Raw genomic sequence first — 18925 nt, forward strand, 5'->3', positions numbered from 1 at the left:
TTTATTTTTCATATTGACTTTTCCTTATTATATATTTGCATATCAATGTAAATGGAAAATATTAGCAGTGAAGAAGTAATAGCTGAGCACAAAAGCCGCAACATTTAGCCCAGAGCAGGATTTGTGAAGGTTTCAAAGCTGAAATGTACCAGCATTGTTTGCCAGCTCAATATGCACAATGTTTGTACTGGTGATTTATTTTATGGGACTTATGGAGCAGGTATAAGGTTGCTTTCACACAAATCATTCATGGCTATAATGACTAAAAAAATTCAGATGTTGTACAACCTAGTATATTTCATCCATGTGTCATACATGTGCCATCTATGTGTCATCCATTTTTTGTGTCCACAGAAAAAAAGATGCTGTCTTTTTTATTTTCAACATCACCTAAGGCAACCTTCATACAGACCCATTCACTTCTATGGGCCCATACAAACAACCACAGTTTTTGCAATCGTGTGTCCACGCCGTATTCAAGGAAATTATGAAGCATGTTTTTGGCCACATTTGCTTAACAGACTAGTGTATGGAATCATACAAGTCTTTTTGCAGATTCGTGATTGCAAATGACTTGCAGATAGTGAAAACCACTATGGTCGTGTGAATGAGGACTTACACCTAATATGTGAAAAATAGAGGAAACATAGAGGTTCCTGCTAGCAAATTCCACACCAAATTCAGCACCATTTTCCTTTGTGTGAATTCGCTCTTAGCTTTCCCCGATCTGACTACATGTGTTCCTGACCCTTTTGCCTTGACCTTTGACCTTGCCTTCACCTCCTGACTCTCTGCCTGTTCCTGTCAACGACCTCAGCTTGCCTCTAGACCTTTGCTACCTGAACTCTGCTCTGTACTCCACTATCATTCCTGTTACCGACTCAGCCTGCCTGACGTTCCACTTGGATTTCCTTCGGTACTGCGTTGCCCTCTTGCTGACTACCCAGATCGTACGACTACGATTTACTTTCTGCCATCACTTGCTGACCACCTGCTTCAGCTTTCTGGATCCCTGGACCAACACTGCAACCCAAAACGTCTGCTGGTAAGAGACTCAGCATCTAGTTTGGCATCATTTGTGTGTTTGGCGTTCTCTGGCCCATACTGCTCTGCCCAGCAGTGCAGCCTAGCCCATCCCCACCATCTGGGACTCTGGTGAACACCCATTGTGGGGTTGGAGTTGGTACGGCCCAGGGGGGGTTGGACACACGCCACTGTGTTAACCATTTTAGTCAGTATATCTAGTACTGGTTTTCACTTTGGCTCTGAACTGCATCTGCATCCTAACACAAAGACAGCACATGGATGATGGAAGAATTTTTTTGGCAAGTAAAAAAAAAAAAAAAAAGAGAAAAAAAAAATACCCCTCTCTTTCCACTGAAGACATTGTGTGTGTGATATATTCTGAATAAATGTAAAGGCTTTGTACTGGTGAGTGACACTTTAATCCTCTGTAGATTGTAAGCATTTGTGGGTGAAATTTAGAAAATAATATTATATGGAAACTGTTTCCACAATCTTCTTCATTCATAACTTTTGAAACAAAGTTCAAACTATGGAGAATACAAACACTCAAATGTATATCTATATTCTGAATATAAAAGGGTGAAGAGTTGCAGTCTTCCAGTGTATCAAAATAAAAAGAATGAAAAAAAAACATTTAAAAAATCTTGACCTTGAAAATCAGTAATGCGTTTCTACAGAATAATGTTTGCAATTTCATGTTGCCATGACATTAGATGGAAGTAAGGCAGAGTTGACCAAAACTGAGCATCTAAAAAACTCAATGCCAGGAACAAGTAAAAATAACATTATATGAAAAATAATATTCATTGTGTAATTCAGATGCAGAATATAAAGCTAATTCTTCTCATAATGAACAGTTATACAAATTTTAAAATAAACTGGAGGAAATTTATCAACCCCTCTGTATCAGACTTATAGTATAGAGATGATATTGTGGCAGATATTTGGCTCAAGGCCCTTTCTAATGCCAAATATGAGCCACAACCCCCATTCTGCATCTTAGTCTCCACCTCGGCCAGACATATATATTATAACTTAGTTATTATAACTTATGTTTTTTGGTATGAGTTGTAATGGAAATCTCCATCCAAGTGCATAGGCTGGAGCTTCTTCATAAATCAGTCATGCCCTATGCTTGTTGGGGCCTTTATCTAGACTAGCATCTTAATAAATTTGCCCCACTGTTTGTATGAACGCCTTGTGATTTTTAATAATCTCTTTTTGCTGAAATTCACCCTCATTAATCATTCATTTGCTTCAAGATGAAAAGTACACATAGCTCATTACAAGAGAGATCTCAAATAACTGTAAATCTATGAAGTTGAGAACCAAAACAAAATAAGTAAAAATAAAGGCCAGTCTATGGAAGCAATGCTAGTTCTCCTCCATAATTGTCACAAGGAAATATTATAAAAATGGAAACGGAACGTCACACGTGTGACGTTCCATTTCCATTTGCATATCTGGGGTTGGGACCCTACGTCTACACCTACCCATTATCTTGGGCCTTGCATCCCTATACCAAGGCAATATTATAAGAACAGTACTCCCCACCTTTTGTCCCCACCATTTGAACATGAGTCTGTATGTGTTGTATAATGTTACCGATTAGCTTACTGGAGTTCTCTTTGAAGTTAAGTCCTCTGTTCATACAAGAAACACTGGCCCAGATTTAGGATTGTTATTAGGACTAGACACTAGGGCAAATTTAAAAAACTGGTGTATCATAGGCCTGTCTTAATAAACGGCCTGACTGGGGCAAGGATAGAGAGATTTCTGAAGAAGCTGCAACTTCATTATAAAGTTGTGGGATGTTATGACACCAGAATGGAAATCTATGCCAGGTAGGAACCTTACGGTAAGTTCACATGGAGCTTTTTGGTCCAGAACCTGAGACCAAGGCCACCTCAGGTTCCAGACCAAAAGCCGGGTAGCCGCGACTGAAAGCTGGTGCACTGCACTCCGCTCTGGATTAAACCCAATCAATGGGTCTAGTCCGGAGGAGGGTGTGTCTTCAGGCCGAATCGCGAGGCGAAACAGCCTGAAGAATGAGTATCTCACTTCTTTTTTCTGGGAGCCGCTCCTGGAAAAAAGACCTGATCAGCTCCCTTTGATTTCAATGGGAGCCATCTTTTTGGTCAGGATTTTGAGGCGGATACGGCCTCAAAATCCTGACCAAAAATCTCTGTGTGAACTTACCCTTACCCCAATCATATTTGCACAATGTGACAGATAAGTCGTGAAATGTAGCTTGAGAGGTACATTTGGTACAAGAAAGGGCCTTGCACCTCAATTTCATCCCTCTATGTCAGTTTTCTGATGTAGATGAAGTGATAAATATGGCTCATTTTGGTGTAATGTGGCAAATATTTTGCACAATGTGGCTCATCTTTGGCTCATCTTAGCAAATCTAATTTATGGTAGAATTTATCCACTTATTAGATATATGGGTGAGAATTCTCAGAAAAAAGTGTGGCTTAAACGTGGCACAATGCACTGAAAATATGATAAAACTGAATCACAAAATTCTGACTCGAAGTAGACCAACAAAAAGGTGATATAAATGTAGACTAGAAAGTCTAAAAATTCACCAGATTCACTCATTATCAGCAACTGTGATAAATCTGGAGAATTCTCAGACCCCCGTTCACACTTTCAAACTAACTCTTGCCCACTGATTGCATTATCGGAGCAGATAGGAAGTCAGCATTTCTAAGAGTAGCACTGAACTTCACAATAAAGCTATCAGTAAGTTATTCATCAACCTTCCATTACACAGGCTCATCTTCAATAGGAAGGGACTGCTTATAGATAATGACAGCACCAGACTGCCCAGTGCTGCCTCCTCTGCCAAATCATCATTCTGCTAACCAACAGCTAGTATACAACTCATGAAAGGAGGATGTTCCCAGGAGGTGCTTGAGAAGAATTGTATTCTGGATTTGTTTTTAATTTTACAGCATGTCAATGCTCCAGATTTCCCATACCCACCTTGTTTTCACTAGATATTGCTGTTTGAGGTGAGAGGCTCAACTCACTTCAGGGCAGAGGTACACTGACTGAAGTTTTCCATTTGTATCTGTTACCAAGGATATCTTTGATCTCAATTGCTCTGATCCATTGATGTAGTTCTAAGTTTACAATTGTGTTTGTTGGTTGGTAGGTATGTCATGTATCTTCCTGTAAGAGAATTGAATGGATTTCTCAATATACTGAAAAACATTGGTATTGTAATATAGCACAGTGATGAACAGACTCCCTTTGGTTCAAGTCCCCTAGAGGGTCTAAAAGTACGTGAAAAAGAAAAAAAGTTTTTTAAAAAGTATAACATTTTAAATCACCCAGATACAAATGAAAAAAAAAACACATTAAGTTTCCCCATGTCTGAAAATATCTATGCTAAAAGTATATAAAAATATTTTCTCCATATGGTGAACTTGAAAATGAGAATGGCCAAAATGTCATTTTTTGCAGTTTCACCTCCCAAAAAATTGATTAAAATTAGAGATGAGCGAGTAGTACTCGATCGAGTAGGTATTCGATCGAATACTATGGTATTCAAAATACTCGTACTCGTCCAAGTACCACTCACTGTTCGAAGTTAAGATTCGATGCAGAACCAGCGTTGATTGGCAGAATGCTATACATTGCCAATCAACGCTCATTCTTCTCTTACCTTTAGAAGTCGTCTCCCTGCGCAGCGTCCCCGCGGAGTCTTCCGGCTCTGAATTCACTCTGCCAGGCATCGGGCCTGGGCAGAGCCGACTGCGCATGTCCGCTTGTAGTGCGGGCATGTGCAGTCGGCTCTGCCCAGGCCCGATGCCTAGCAGAGTGAATTCAAGGCCGGAAGAGGATGCGGGGACGCTGCGCAGGGAGAAGAATCCAGCCCTACCCTCACTCATGGACTTGGTAAGTAGAATTTGATTGAATGTTGCGTACCCCTGAAACGAGCATTTCCCCCCATACACTATAATGGGGTTCGAAACCCGTTCGAACAGTCGAACAGTGTGCGGCTGTTCGAATCGGATTTCAAATCCCGAACATTTTAGTGTTCGCTCATCTCTAATTAAAATATCAGACATTTCCCAAAATGGTACAAATAAAATGTAAAATTGGCCCCACAAAGAATATGCCTTACACAGTCCTGTATCCAGAATATTTAAAAAGTTACAGGTGTCAGAATATGGATATTCTAAGGACTAGTTCACATGGGGCTAGGGACTGCGTACTTTGGCCCTTATTTTGGCGTGTGAAGCTTCGTCAGAATAGGAACAAAATGCACCTGCCGCAACTGTCGAGACATCCGACAGTCGCGGCTTCCGATCTTGAGTAGGCCCAAATGAATAGGCCTAGACCGGAGGTTGCTATCGCGAGGCAGACACCTGAAGAAAGGGCAGCTTGCTTCTTCTTTCTGTGAACGGGAACAAACCGCTCACGGAAAAAAGGACGCTAGTGGTCTACATAGACCTCTATTGTGAGGGGGCGGATTTTGAGGTGGATTCGGCATCAAAATCCGCCCCCTCTTGCCCCATGTGAACGAGCCCTAGGAATTTTATTTTTCAAATTAATTTTCAGAGGCTACAGTCACTGTCCAGTCACAACCCAATTGAATATCTAGTCTTGTGATTGCAGATTAATAGTCTCTCCTATACACACATACCAATGTAATATACTGATGATGCAAGCATAAACAATGTATTCACTAAAGATATATTCATGAACAATGTAATTAATTAAGGATATATGCACAGATTGCCTTCTTTCATCACAAGATATATTTAGAGATGGACAAAATTGTTCAAAATAAGCAGATTTGACCCAAATATTGCAAAATGCAAATTTTTTTTAACAAAACTGAACAATTTGGGATTCATGTTGGATGAACTTAATTGGGTTGCTTGGATCGCTTCATCTAAATCAGGGACAAAACAAATCTTCATTGATCTTCCCATATCTAGATATATTACAAAGTTTCACGTATTAAGCTGTACTCATCAATTATGGAAAATTGTTAATAACTGGAGGTAAACATTATTGCAACGTCCATTTTAAAATTACATTGTATCCAATATATCTATTCACAAATTTTGGGATTGTTCTTTTTTTTAAAAATGCACTATACAGTTTGTCTGTCATAATGGACCATTATTATTAAGTGCCATGCGAATTGACCCATTGAAGTTCATGGGTTTTTTAATTGCCACGTGAAGGCATTTTCAAAAATGGTCATCTGTACATTATTGCCTGCCATGTGAATAAATGTTGTCTGTGCACTTACACGCACATACATGGCTGTTTTTCATGAACATTAGATCCGTGAAAAATAGCAAGGCTGTGAGCATAGGGATAAACGACGCTGCAAAAACTCCAGAGTTTTACAGTTCCTGCAAAGTGGATAGGACATTGCAGAAAAATATGTGTAGCAGAAATGCTTCCTTTTCCAAAACCGTAGCAGCTTTGGAAATCGCAGCATGTCAATTACGCAATCTACAAGTGATTTCCTGGATTTCTGTGAAAAGCACTCGGAGAAAACCCACAATATCTATCCACCGCGGTTTTCACGGTGGCTACCTGGGGCCTTAGCCTAAGGCCTTGACAACACTGCATCATTACAGGTTTAATTTTCCAAATCCACATAGCTGGTATAAAATACACTGGGAATGTAATTTGCTGGGCTTGTCATGAGCCCTAGCTCACTGCAGATTGCATACTCTCCTTGCTGCACACATCAGTGTTGTAACAAGGAATGGTGGAGTCCCAAGGCGAACATTTGATATGTGCCCGCCTCTTCCCCTACCCCCTCTGGGCGTCTGACCTACACCCCCCCCCCCCTCCGAGCGACTGACCTTCCTTCCCCGCGCACGCACACATACACGCAAACTGCATTCCTGTACACACTATTATGCACCATAGTGGCCCCTGTACACAGAATCATGCCCCATAGTGGCCCCTGCACACAGTATTATGCCCTATAGTGGTGCCTGAACAAAGCATTATGCCTCATCGTGGCCCCTGCACACAGTATTATGCCCCATTGTGGACCACTTATGAACAATTATTATACTCTTTTCAGATCCCAGAGTATAATAATTGGAGATCCAGAGGAGGATACAGGATTTCCTAGGCTCCGGCGCATTCCCCGCTGGTGTCGGCCATCTTCAATGATGGATCTGACGTCACTTGAGCCGGGCTTGTGTCACGACACATTATGACACAGGCCCAGGCTATGGAACATCTGGGACGTCACCAAATAGGCCTGAAGCCTTCTGGAGGCCAGGAAAGGTAAGTAATAGTGTTTTTTTATGCTGTCTCACCTCTCCTGGGCCTCCGATCATTATACTCGGGGGTCTGAAAATACTCCCAAGTATAATGATAGTGGTAATTGTGGGGTTTGCAGGCCCATGGCCTTACTTACGATCCCCTTCATTTTTACAGCTGCCTCCGCAAAGGGGGAAGCACCGGGCAGCCGTGCGCAGGAGCGAGGGATCAGTAATTACATACAGGTAATTTCAGAAAATTCTGCTAGTGGAAAATAAAATCTAGTGCAACCCATTGAAATCAATGTGAGACTTTTTTTTCAGTGCTGAAAATTCAGCACCAAATAACACGCCATTTTCCTCCGTGTGAACGAACCCTTTAGACAGTCTTTTGGTTGTTTACCTAAAATGTAATTTTACTGCCTTTTTATAGCAGGTAACAGATGAAATGAGGAGCACAGAGATACTTCAAAATAGTGTTAAAGGCAGAAATTAAGGGCCAAATAAACATGCTAGGTTCATGGAAGTAATTCTTAGACTCAAATCACACATGCAGTTTTGATGCATTTTCTGGCATTCTCTAACAGGATTTTACAGCCATTCTATATTTTTCTATATTTTCATATAATTTTCATATAATTCTATATTTTGAAAGTAAATACATAAGCTTCATCTTGTCAAAGAGATCTATTTAGCTTGTATAGTGTAATATGGTGGTGAAACCTCTTAGGAGATGTAGCACAGATGTAGCATTCACATGTATAGTACTAAGAATGATTCATTCACATTTTCACATCAATAATTGAGACTGGTACCAGTATTAATTCATTTTCATATTTCCTAACATACAAAAAAAACTATTTGCATTAGGGCAATTATTTTTCCACGTTCATACCAACCTTATGGTTTGTCAACAACATATTTATGACAGCTAAGACAGATTATTTTTCAAATGGATCCCCATGACATTACATTACGACTTAAAGATGGAGTCTGTCAGGCAAGAAAAACACTGGAGACTATGCTATGCTTGGCATTCAAAACCCAGAACCAGGCAGAATAGTAGAAATAACAATATCAACCAACTCTTCAAACAAATAAGTAGTTTAAGGCTGGCCCCACAAGGAGTAATCGACACCGCAGAAACTGCAGCATTTTACAGTCTAGCGAATCCAATCCACACATTGCAGAAAAATATGTGCAGTGCAAATACTGAGATTTCCAAAACCATCATAATGGTTATGGAAATGCAGCATGTCTATTATACCTATGGAAATGACTTTGGTTTCCATATAGGTATAATTGAAGCAGAAAATCCAAATAGGAAAACGCTACTGACTTTACGTGAAAAACCATGATTCCTTTCTACCATGGTTTTTCCCACAGCACTTTTTATATGTGGGCTGCTACATGGGGTCTTAGCCTAAGGCTGAAGCCCCATGTTGCGAAAAAGCAGATTTTTTTTGCTGCAGATTTTGCTGCCTTTTTTCAGCCAAAGTCAGGAGTGGATTGAGCAGAAAGGAGAAGTAGATGTACTTCCTTTATATTTCCCATTCCTTTTGAAGCAACACCTAACTTTGACCCTCAAAAAATACAGCAATAAAAAAGCAGGTTTTCTTTAAAGTGGGATCTCAGGCTAAAAGCAGTTTTGATGGTGGTAGTTTTCTAACTGAGCATTTCTCTATCAGTGCTTTGTAAGCCATGTTTGAATCTCAGGCTCCTCCATGTGACTTCACAGTTAAGAAGTAGTGTTATACGGTAGCAAATCCATAGATCTAAGAGCATTACTAATTTCAATATTACAGAAATTGGCTCTGCAAGCAAAACCATGAATTTGCATTTAATAGTAAAGTAAAATCCCCAAGTGTAAAGGGCTCTTTTATATAGGCTGAAATTGGGTAAATTCAATAGGTGCTCCAGGTAATTACCCCAAGTAAAACGCCCTATGATCAGCTGAGAAATAGGAAATCATTACATGAGCCAAACACAAATGGAATTAGTTCTTACCGATAATTTGGTTTCTGGGAATCCTCCATGACAGCACACACAGGAGTTTGACTCATTCCTGATAGGGACAGGAAACAGAGAGGTTAAAAACTCCTCCCCCCATTAGTATATACCAATGTTTACAAATTGCCAAGGCATTTAATTTAAGAAAGGGAGGGAAATAAGGGTGATGTCATAGAGTATTCCCAGAGACTGAATTACCATTAAGAAATAATTCTATTTTATCAAGTCATCCTCCATGACAGCACGCACATGAGAATATCAACTAAACCCTTAGGGCAGGACTATGGCCTTAAGTCTTCTCCTAAAAGAGAGCTTCCTGGAAGATAAAAGATATAGAAGACAGTGAATGAAATATGAGGGGAGGACAAAGGTGAAACTTTGCAGACATGCCCAATAGAAGCACAAGCCTTCTGAGCCCTGGAGAGCACAGTAGCTCTGGTAGAATCAACCCTGTTGTACACATGACACCCTGTAAATAATAAGTCTAACTATTGTTATTTTTGAATCAGCTGGTAATAGTTTTCTTGGATACTTTTGTCCTTTTATTTGGGCCTCGTACCAGCCATACGAATCAACCAAAACAACATTGTACCGTAACACGAGGCTCTCAGTGTCAGGACAGACCCAGCCACCTCCTCTCCTCCCTGGATCTGCCCTGAAATGCCGGCTCTGCAGCCTTTTATGGCCCAGGAATGAGCCTATGACCCACACCTGGGCTGCAGCTTATTCCAGATCCACCCTGGACCACACATGTGTCAGGAATCTGAGGGAGATATCCCGTAACTCCATCACTCTGTCACCTTCTCACAGCAGGAACACGAGGCATATTAGTGACAGTGAAGCTAGGGGATGGATATGTTATTCATCACTGCATGACCCAAAGTAATTATTCAATTTTATCCTGTAATAAACCACATTAAAACTTGCAATAGAATTAGAGAATTATAGGAGTAGAAGAAGTAGAACAAAGTTTAGTCAGATTTTATCAATTAGACACAGATAGTGAAATCATAATAGTGATGGAAAACATCTGCACTGTGCTTTGTGAATCTAGCTGCTGCAGTACAAACCCTGGAAGTTAACTATTCCATTGCCAATATAATGTAATGTTGAAGTCTGTTTTTCAATAGAACAGTTTAATCTGTTATTGTCTAGAGTATTTTACATTGGTTTTACTGACAAAGTATGTCCTGTTAAAGAAAAAAATCTTCTGTTAAGGGTTTTTATAGACGAACTACATACAAACTATTTCCACTGCCACCACTCAGCCAGACGTGTGCAGCCTGGTCCGTCATAGTAATCCATACTTTACTGCCTGCCACAGCTACCATTTCTACCACTCAGCCAGAAATATTCTGTGTCCTGGTCCATCGCATTCCACTATACCACACTGTTGGGGTCACAGTGTTGGCATCAGAAATAATAGTAAAAGCAGAAATTGTTCCTCACTTCAGAAAAGCCATTGCATCTTTCAATGCCAACACCATTTTGATTTCACATCTGCTCCAATGAAGGGAACATTTTGAATGCCTTCTTGTTTTGGAATGCCATTTCTTCATCACTTTTCATCTAGGCACACAGCCATAAATTTGTTAACAAATTTTTGTTAGCTTTGGCACCAATCTCTGCCCACTAACAGAAGGGCATTCCTGACAGTCTAGATGAGCTGTGAGGAACACCCTTCTGACAGTACTCGTCCATATCTCTGTACTGTCAGAAGGGGCATTCCTTACCGCCCAGCAATGAAACTGAGTTGTGAGGAAGGCTCCCCCCTCCCCAGTACAAGTCTATTGACAAATAATGTTAGAGGGGCATTCCTCACAGCTCAGCTAGACTGTCAGGAATCTCCTTCTGACAGTGGCCAGAGATCGGTGCCAAAACTAACAATACTGATATCTGCAGTAGACATGGGTGATTGAACACTGGATTTGGTACTTCAAAGCTTTTAAATCCTCTGAAATGTCCTTCAATTCTCTGAAATTTGAGGATTATTTTCTAAGACCAGACTCCCTGGAAAGATTCTCAACCCATACAAATCCCCCAACCTCTCTTGCTCTCATCTGTGACCAGGGAGAGAATGGGAATCTGGTTCCAAAGGACTCTCTTGAAAAGATTTCTTGGACTTAGCATCAAATTTAGAGAAAAGCTGTGAAAAAAATCACTGAATCTGTGGGCTCCTATTTTAGTTTATTAGCCTTAAGGCTTGATGGGGTTTTTAATGAACCTGGCTCCAGGGAATACATTGAATGCATGCTGTCATATATCGAAGAAAGGACATAACTTCCCTGAGAGTAGTCTGGATTTCTAAAAGAATGAAATTTGCCTGACTAGAAATATTCCCTAAGCCAAAAAAGAAAGGAAGGTTGCTTTACTGCGTCTAAGAGGATTCCCAGGAATATTTTAAATGTATAGTTGTAGATTGAATTTGTAATCCAGCCCATATCCAGAAGATTACATTGCAATGCAGATGTATATGCTGTTACCTGTGTTATGATCGTGGTAAACATTGGGGGTGCAGAGCTAATGCCAAAGGTGAGAGCTGTAAAATGGTAGTGTAGATGGTTGTGATCTCACATGCATCCTTTAAATCTACTATAGCCAAAAAAGGAATTTTCTCCTATAAGGGGAAAGGAGGAACATATGGATTCCTTCTTGAAGCAATGGTACTTAAAAATCTGTTCAGTGTCTATCACAGATTATTGTTCAGAACAAGCCATTTGGTTTCCCTTTTCTGCTTTCTGGATGCTTGACTGAAGCTGATCCTGAAGAAGCGGACTTGTAATCTTTGTTATAGTAATTCTGTTTGAGGGATAAGAATAAAATTCTATTTTGTAGCCAAAGCAAATGTTTAGAATCCAGGTGTTTGATTTAATTTCCCATTCTTAAGTGAAGCCTGAAATTTTCCCTCTTAGCTTCATTGATTATCTTGGCTGGGGAACTTTTGGTTGTTGAAAATGTTCTTTCCTCTACTACCCTTCGTGTAGCTCCATCGTCCCAATTTCCTTTTCATTTATAGTCCTGAGATTGAAACTGGGAAGAGTTAAAGGATCTCTTTTTCTTTTGAGGTTAAGGTTTCAGTAATGTATGCTTCTTATCAGTATATTTTTCTAAAATGTTCTGCAGAGCTGGTCCGAAAACTGGAATGGCACATAGTTTAACCTTAAATATGTCGTGACCAGTCCACATCTTGATCCATAAAGTTCTCCTTTCCTCATTGGATAAAACTGCACCCTGTGTGTAAACGTGAACAGATAGCTGATATGTCAACAAAAAAACCTGCAGTCTGAAGCAGAAGGGCTAAAGAAGACAAGGTATCATCTCTAGGAGTACCCTCTTAAATGAGCTTCTAGAGGGTTCAACCAATGATATTTGCAACCCCAGCCATGGGGAAACCAGTTTCCAATTTGTGCCATGCTACTTCCAGAAGTCAGAAAGCACAGGCTCTGAGAGCTGGACTGGAAAATGCCACAAGTGCAAAAGCCAAGAGAAGGAAAAGAGAGCTTCAGGAAGAGGTTTTGCTACCAAGACAGAACAGCACAGGGAGGAGAAAGGAAAACTCAATCAAACTCATGCTGTCTGGTAAATGAAAAGCTTGAATCCATCAAACCTCACTTGCTTGGCCTTGTGAACCTCCCTGCTGTGGCTCAAAGGGGCAGGAAACATTGGCATGCTAATATAGGATGCGTTTTTATCCTCTCTTTTCCCTGTCCCTGTCATGGATGGAGTCAACCTACTGTGTGTGCTTTCATGGAGGATGACTTGATAAATCACAGTTTAAACTGTGAATGTACTACCAACAATTATGCAAACTGTATGTGAAAGAACAATTATATTTTAGATCATTCACACCTATACAGGATTCCATGGGGTTATGTAGCACCCTTTGCAAATTAGCCAGTGTAACAGGACCCTATCTTTAACTTCCATATCAAAAGGGTTCTCCACTGGAGATAATCCCTACTTACTATAAGGTTCCCTTGACAAACAAAAAGACCCCCAGCTGTAATCTGTGGGTTCCTTGCAAAAAATGTCCAGGATGTATACATCATTCAACACATAAGATGTGATACTGTAGGTCCTCTGTAGATCACAAGTGCTAAGGTATATAAAAATGGATTCTCTAATCTAGACGTTCCCTTTTAAAATTGATTTTCACTGTACAACACTTGTCATATTAAAAAGTGGCTTATGAGTTACCAAATCCTTGAGATCTCTGCTCTATCACATTCCTTTTTATTAAATTGTATAAGCAAGAATCAGAATGGACATCACTGGGTAAGAAAGCTATTGATTTTGCTGGCTTCCTCCTGTATGTAATGTCCTATTAATGGTTTACAATGGTGAAGGATCCCTTTCAAAAGAGGTCACAAGGTCCAAAAATTTGCCAAAAAAATATTTATTTTTCCATTCTGAGAACATGAAATTAATGATTTGCTCTATACCATTATCATTTGTATATCAGATTGATCTACGAGATTCCTTAATTGAATTGATAGTTGTGAATGTAGCATATGAATAGCCAATAAAACATTGAATAGAAAAAAACAATCATTAAGAATAGAGCTGAGAGAGTAGTATTCGATCGAGTAGGTATTCGATTGAATACTACGGTATTCGAAATACTTCGGGCCTGGGCAGAGCCGACTGCGCATGCCCGCGCTACAAGAAAATGGCTGCTTTGACTGTAAGCCCCACCCTCACTTGTGGACTTGGTAAGTGTAATTTGATCGAATGTTGCCTACCCCTGAAACAAGCAATTTCCCCCCCAATAGACTATAATAGGATTCGATATTCGATTCGAGTAGTCGAATATTGAGCAGCTACTGGAAACGAATATCGAATATAGAACATTTTACTGTTCGCTCATCTCTAATTAAGAACTCTTGTGCTTAAACTTAGTACGTATATAACAATTGCATCAATTGCATAAATTTATATACCAGTACTTGATGAATAGGCCTTCTGAACCTTTACTTAATTCTTAATAATAGGTTAAAAGGAAGACGACAGGATGGGGGGGGGGGTGTTTTTTTTATGTCTGTTACTAATTAGTCTCCTATACTAAATGAAATGATATCATAATCACACTGTAGGGTCATATGGGAGTCTTGCCTAAATATGTTCTTCTTATTATGTGTGTTAAGCAAATCACATTCATTCCTGACATTTTAATAAGCAGCTAGATTGCTAATGTTTGCAATTTTTTCCAAACCTCTTTACACCAAACGAAGTCTCAAAAATTGTTGTGACTCTTTTAAAATGTCATTTTTAATCAGCATCTTCTCTCTCGTAATTGTGTGATTGCAAAAAAAAATATGGAAATTAGTTTTTTCAATCCTTATACGAACTGCTGTAGCTTCTAAAATGTGCTGTCCTGGTTCCTATTATTAATTGAAAGGACAGAAACAGGTTGTATTAGCACATTTATTAGGCTACATTTGCATTGTGTTTTTAGCTCACATTTTTCAGCAATGCATGGTGTATCATTTAGATGGATGCCTCTGATGGTGTCTATCACCATAGGAAATATATATATATATATATATATATATATATATATATATACACACACACCGTATTTTCCGGCATGTAAGACGACTTTTTAACCCCTGAAATTCTTCTCAAAAGTCGGGGGTCATTTTATATGCCGGCTTTTCGGAGGAGGGATGTGGCGGAGGAGTGGAATTGCAACATCGTCTCGCTCCTGCCACCACTGGCTTGCTTTCTGCAGGAGTGTGGCGATGCTTTGGGCCCTGGCGGTACTAACCCTCCCAGGCATCTGCCATGCTATTACAGTGGATGGCTGGTATGTATGCAGCAGAGCAGTCACCATAGCAACAGGGTTTTCGCTGTGCAGAGTCCACTCTAATCGCGGGCATTAATACTTCAAAAACCCCATACCTCTAAAGTTGCAGACCGACTCTTGTGTGGCGACCTGTTTCTATGACAGCCGGGGCCTACTGAAGGCTCCCAGGCTTGTCATAGCAATATTACTACTGAGGCTGGTCTATGACCAGCCAAAATAGTAATGTACAGAATTTTCCATAGACTGCAATACACTTGTATTGCAGTCTAAGGGAATTTCAATTAAATGATTGCAGGTTCAAGTCCCATAGGCGGGTGTTGATAAAATAGTTTAAAAAATATATATATAAAACAAAAAAAAAGAAACACAAAAGTTCTAAATCACCTAATTCCCCAGAATACATACAAAAGTAGAAAATTACTGTGATACACATACACATTAGGTAACCCTGTGTTCGACAATGGCCATTCTACTTATAATATATTTTTCCTGTACGGTGAACATCAAAATCAAAAGTGCCAAACCGCTGGGGTTTTTTTACACTGTTTCGCCTTTGATTTAAATAAATGGTGATCTAAGCAATAGACATTCCCCAAAATGTTATAACTAAATCTGGTCTCACCAGATTGTCCGAGCAAAAAAAATGGTTTGCAGGCAGAGAGGCCGAATACGGACACAAATGAATGGGTTGAAGGGACAACATGGTGGCTCAGTGGTTAGCACTGCTGCCTTGCAGCGCTGGAGTCCTGGGTTCGAAGGAACATCATCTGCAAGGAGTTTGTATGTTCTCACCGTGTTTGCATGGATTTCCTCCCATTCTACAAAGAGACATACTGATAGGAAAAAAAAATTACATTGTGATCCCTATATGGGGCTCACAATCTACATGAAAAAAAAAATAAAAATGAAAGTTTCTCTGGGGTTTAGGATGGAAGCCCTGGAGAGGACAGCAGCGGTAGTGTGAACCCTCCTTTACAGAAAAGATGGTTCAGTACTGGAAAGCTAATAAAAAAAACATTAAAGAGTATACCAAGGGGTAAGTGTGCATTAAGAAGAAGTACCCCACAGAAGAGGGGTAGTCTTATACAGCGAATATATCCCAAGCTCTATATTTTAACTGGAAAAGTTGGGGAATGTCTTATATGCCCAGTCGTCCTATACGCCCAGTCGTCTTATACCCTGGAACATATATATATATATATATATATATATATATATATATATATATAGTATATATTTATTTATTTATATATATATATATATATATATATATATATATATATATATACACTCACCGGCCACTTTATTAGGTACACCTGTCCAACTGCTCGTTAACACTTAATTTCTAATCAGCCAATCACATGGCGGCAACTCAGTGCATTTAGGCATGTAGACATGGTCAAGACAATCTCCTGCAGTTCAAACCGAGCATCAGTATGGGGAAGAAAGGTGATTTGAGTGCCTTTGAACGTGGCATGGTTGTTGGTGCCAGAAGGGCTGGTCTGAGTATTTCAGAAACTGCTGATCTACTGGGATTTTCACGCACAACCATCTCTAGGGTTTACAGAGAATGGTCCGAAAAAGAAAAAACATCCAGTGAGCGGCAGTTCTGTGGGCGGAAATGCGTTGTTGATGCCAGAGGTCAGAGGAGAATGGCCAGACTGGTTCGAGCTGATAGAAAGGCAACAGTGACTCAAATAGCCACCCGTTACAACCAAGGTAGCCAGAAGAGCATCTCTGAACACACAGTACGTCGAACTTTGAGGCAGATGGGCTACAGCAGCAGAAGACCACACCGGGTGCCACTCCTTTCAGCTAAGAACAGGAAACTGAGGCTACAATTTGCACAAGCTCATCGAAATTGGACAATTGAAGATTGGAAAAACATTGCCTGGTCTGATGAGTCTCGATTTCTGCTACGACATTCGGATGGTAGGGTCAGAATTTGGCGTCAACAACATGAAAGCATGGATCCATCCTGCCTTGTATCAACGGTTCAGGCTGGTGGTGGTGGTGTCATGGTGTGGGGAATATTTTCTTGGCACTCTTTGGGCCCCTTGGTACCAATTGAGCATCGTTGCAACGCCAAAGCCTACCTGAGTATTGTTGCTGACCATGTCCATCCCTTTATGACCACAATGTACCCAACATCTGATGGCTACTTTCAGCAGGATAATGCAATGCCATGTCATAAAGCTGGAATCATCTCAGACTGGTTTCTTGAACATGACAATGAGTTCACTGTACTCCAATGGCCTCCACAGTCACCAGATCTCAATCCAATAGAGCATCTTTGGGATGTGGTGGAACGGGAGATTCGCATCATGGATGTGCAGCCGACAAATCTGCGGCAACTGTGTGATGCCATCATGTCAATATGGACCAAAATCTCTGAGGAATGCTTCCAGCACCTTGTTGAATCTATGCCACGAAGAATTGAGGCAGTTCTGAAGGCAAAAGGGGGTCCAACCCGTTACTAGCATGGTGTACCTAATAAAGTGGCCGGTGAGTGTATATATATATATTATTTTTACTAGACTTCACAGGATGCAAACATTATGTATACCTTTAATATGAGACAAAAACAATATAAATTTAAAATTTTATTTTTCTAACAACTAAAATTTACTGTTTCAATATATTGCCCACATCAGTTGCTAATTAAGTCCAAAGTATCTAATGATAAAATATATTAACACATCGGAATGAGTGTTTCCAACCTGAAATGGATTCAAACTTTACTTGAGATTGCTCCAAAATATGCACAATACAAGGCAATAGTTTTGGGTGAACAGTGTCTCCTTAAGAAAGAACTACCGATGAAGGTTCCAGACCTCATCAGAGTTAATTAAACCAAACGGGCATGTTTTAGGTTCTAAGATGAGAGCCTACATAAAGGAGTTAATAAAAAAATTCTCCAAAATTCAGAACTGTAATAAAGGAATGGGACCAGATAAGATGCCAAGTCAGTGACCCCCTCAGAACATCTATGACAGTGGGAGGATGATAAGTTCTCAGCACAATGTAATCACAATGGACTGATAAGTGTGATAGGTGATGTATAACTGGGACAGTCTGTTATTAGCTGCCATGGATACCAGCAGGAAGGATTCTTGAGCATCTACCCATCCGAAAAAAAAGCTAGAATTCAGTTCTGTCAATTAGCACATAAGGGAGGGTAAATGTGTAGTAAAGACCCAGTACTAATAATATTGCCCAAGGGTGCCCCATCTTTTAAAGATTTAGCAAACTTTAGCTTGACACTGATATAGTAATATGTTTATATCTTATCAGAGTAAATGGAAAGAGCCGCATATGCACTGTCATTGCAACCATAAGACAGAGATACATGCCTGTCCAAGAGTTGGGACCATCAAGTAACAGACATTTCAGGTATATCCTGTGGATACTTCATAAAATGCGCCAGATGTGAATAATACTGTTCTGTGTAATAGTTTAGTTCCAATATAATAACAATTCTGCAGAATATTTTGTCATAACTTGTACCGTAATATGTAACATTAACATACCATGGAAATTTTAAGCAAACTGCTAACTGTATGCTACTGTAAGACATCCTACAATGGACCAACACTTGTGCAATCTATGGCTGTATGGCTTGCAATAGTCATACACAGAGGATACCCCTTTCTATCAACCATCATTTTGTAACAACTGCAATGCAGGTCAATTTTTCTGTTCATTAAAAGATACTCCATGATTATAATACATTATATTATGGGGCATGGAATTACTCACTAAAACAAACATGTATGGAGAGTTGAAAGGTCCTCTTCAAAGCTCTATCATTGGGAAAACTCATTTT

At 39.9% G+C, this 18925-nt stretch overlaps 1 protein-coding gene across 1 annotated transcript in view; it reads right to left on the reverse strand.

The window, feature by feature from the left end:
- Positions 1 to 18925, reverse strand: part of GRIN2D (glutamate ionotropic receptor NMDA type subunit 2D) — a 721729-nt gene that overhangs the window by 550527 nt on the left and 152277 nt on the right. Inside the window, exons 3-4 of the mRNA XM_075276758.1 lie at positions 9291 to 9348; positions 4018 to 4206 (exon numbers count right to left, since the gene is read on the reverse strand). The gene's annotated coding sequence lies outside the window, so the exon portion shown is untranslated. The remainder of the gene's footprint in view (positions 1 to 4017; positions 4207 to 9290; positions 9349 to 18925) is intronic.

The sequence above is a fragment of the Leptodactylus fuscus genome, chromosome 6, assembly GCF_031893055.1.
Source record: "Leptodactylus fuscus isolate aLepFus1 chromosome 6, aLepFus1.hap2, whole genome shotgun sequence".
In the NCBI taxonomy this organism is placed as follows: Eukaryota; Metazoa; Chordata; class Amphibia; order Anura; family Leptodactylidae; genus Leptodactylus; species Leptodactylus fuscus.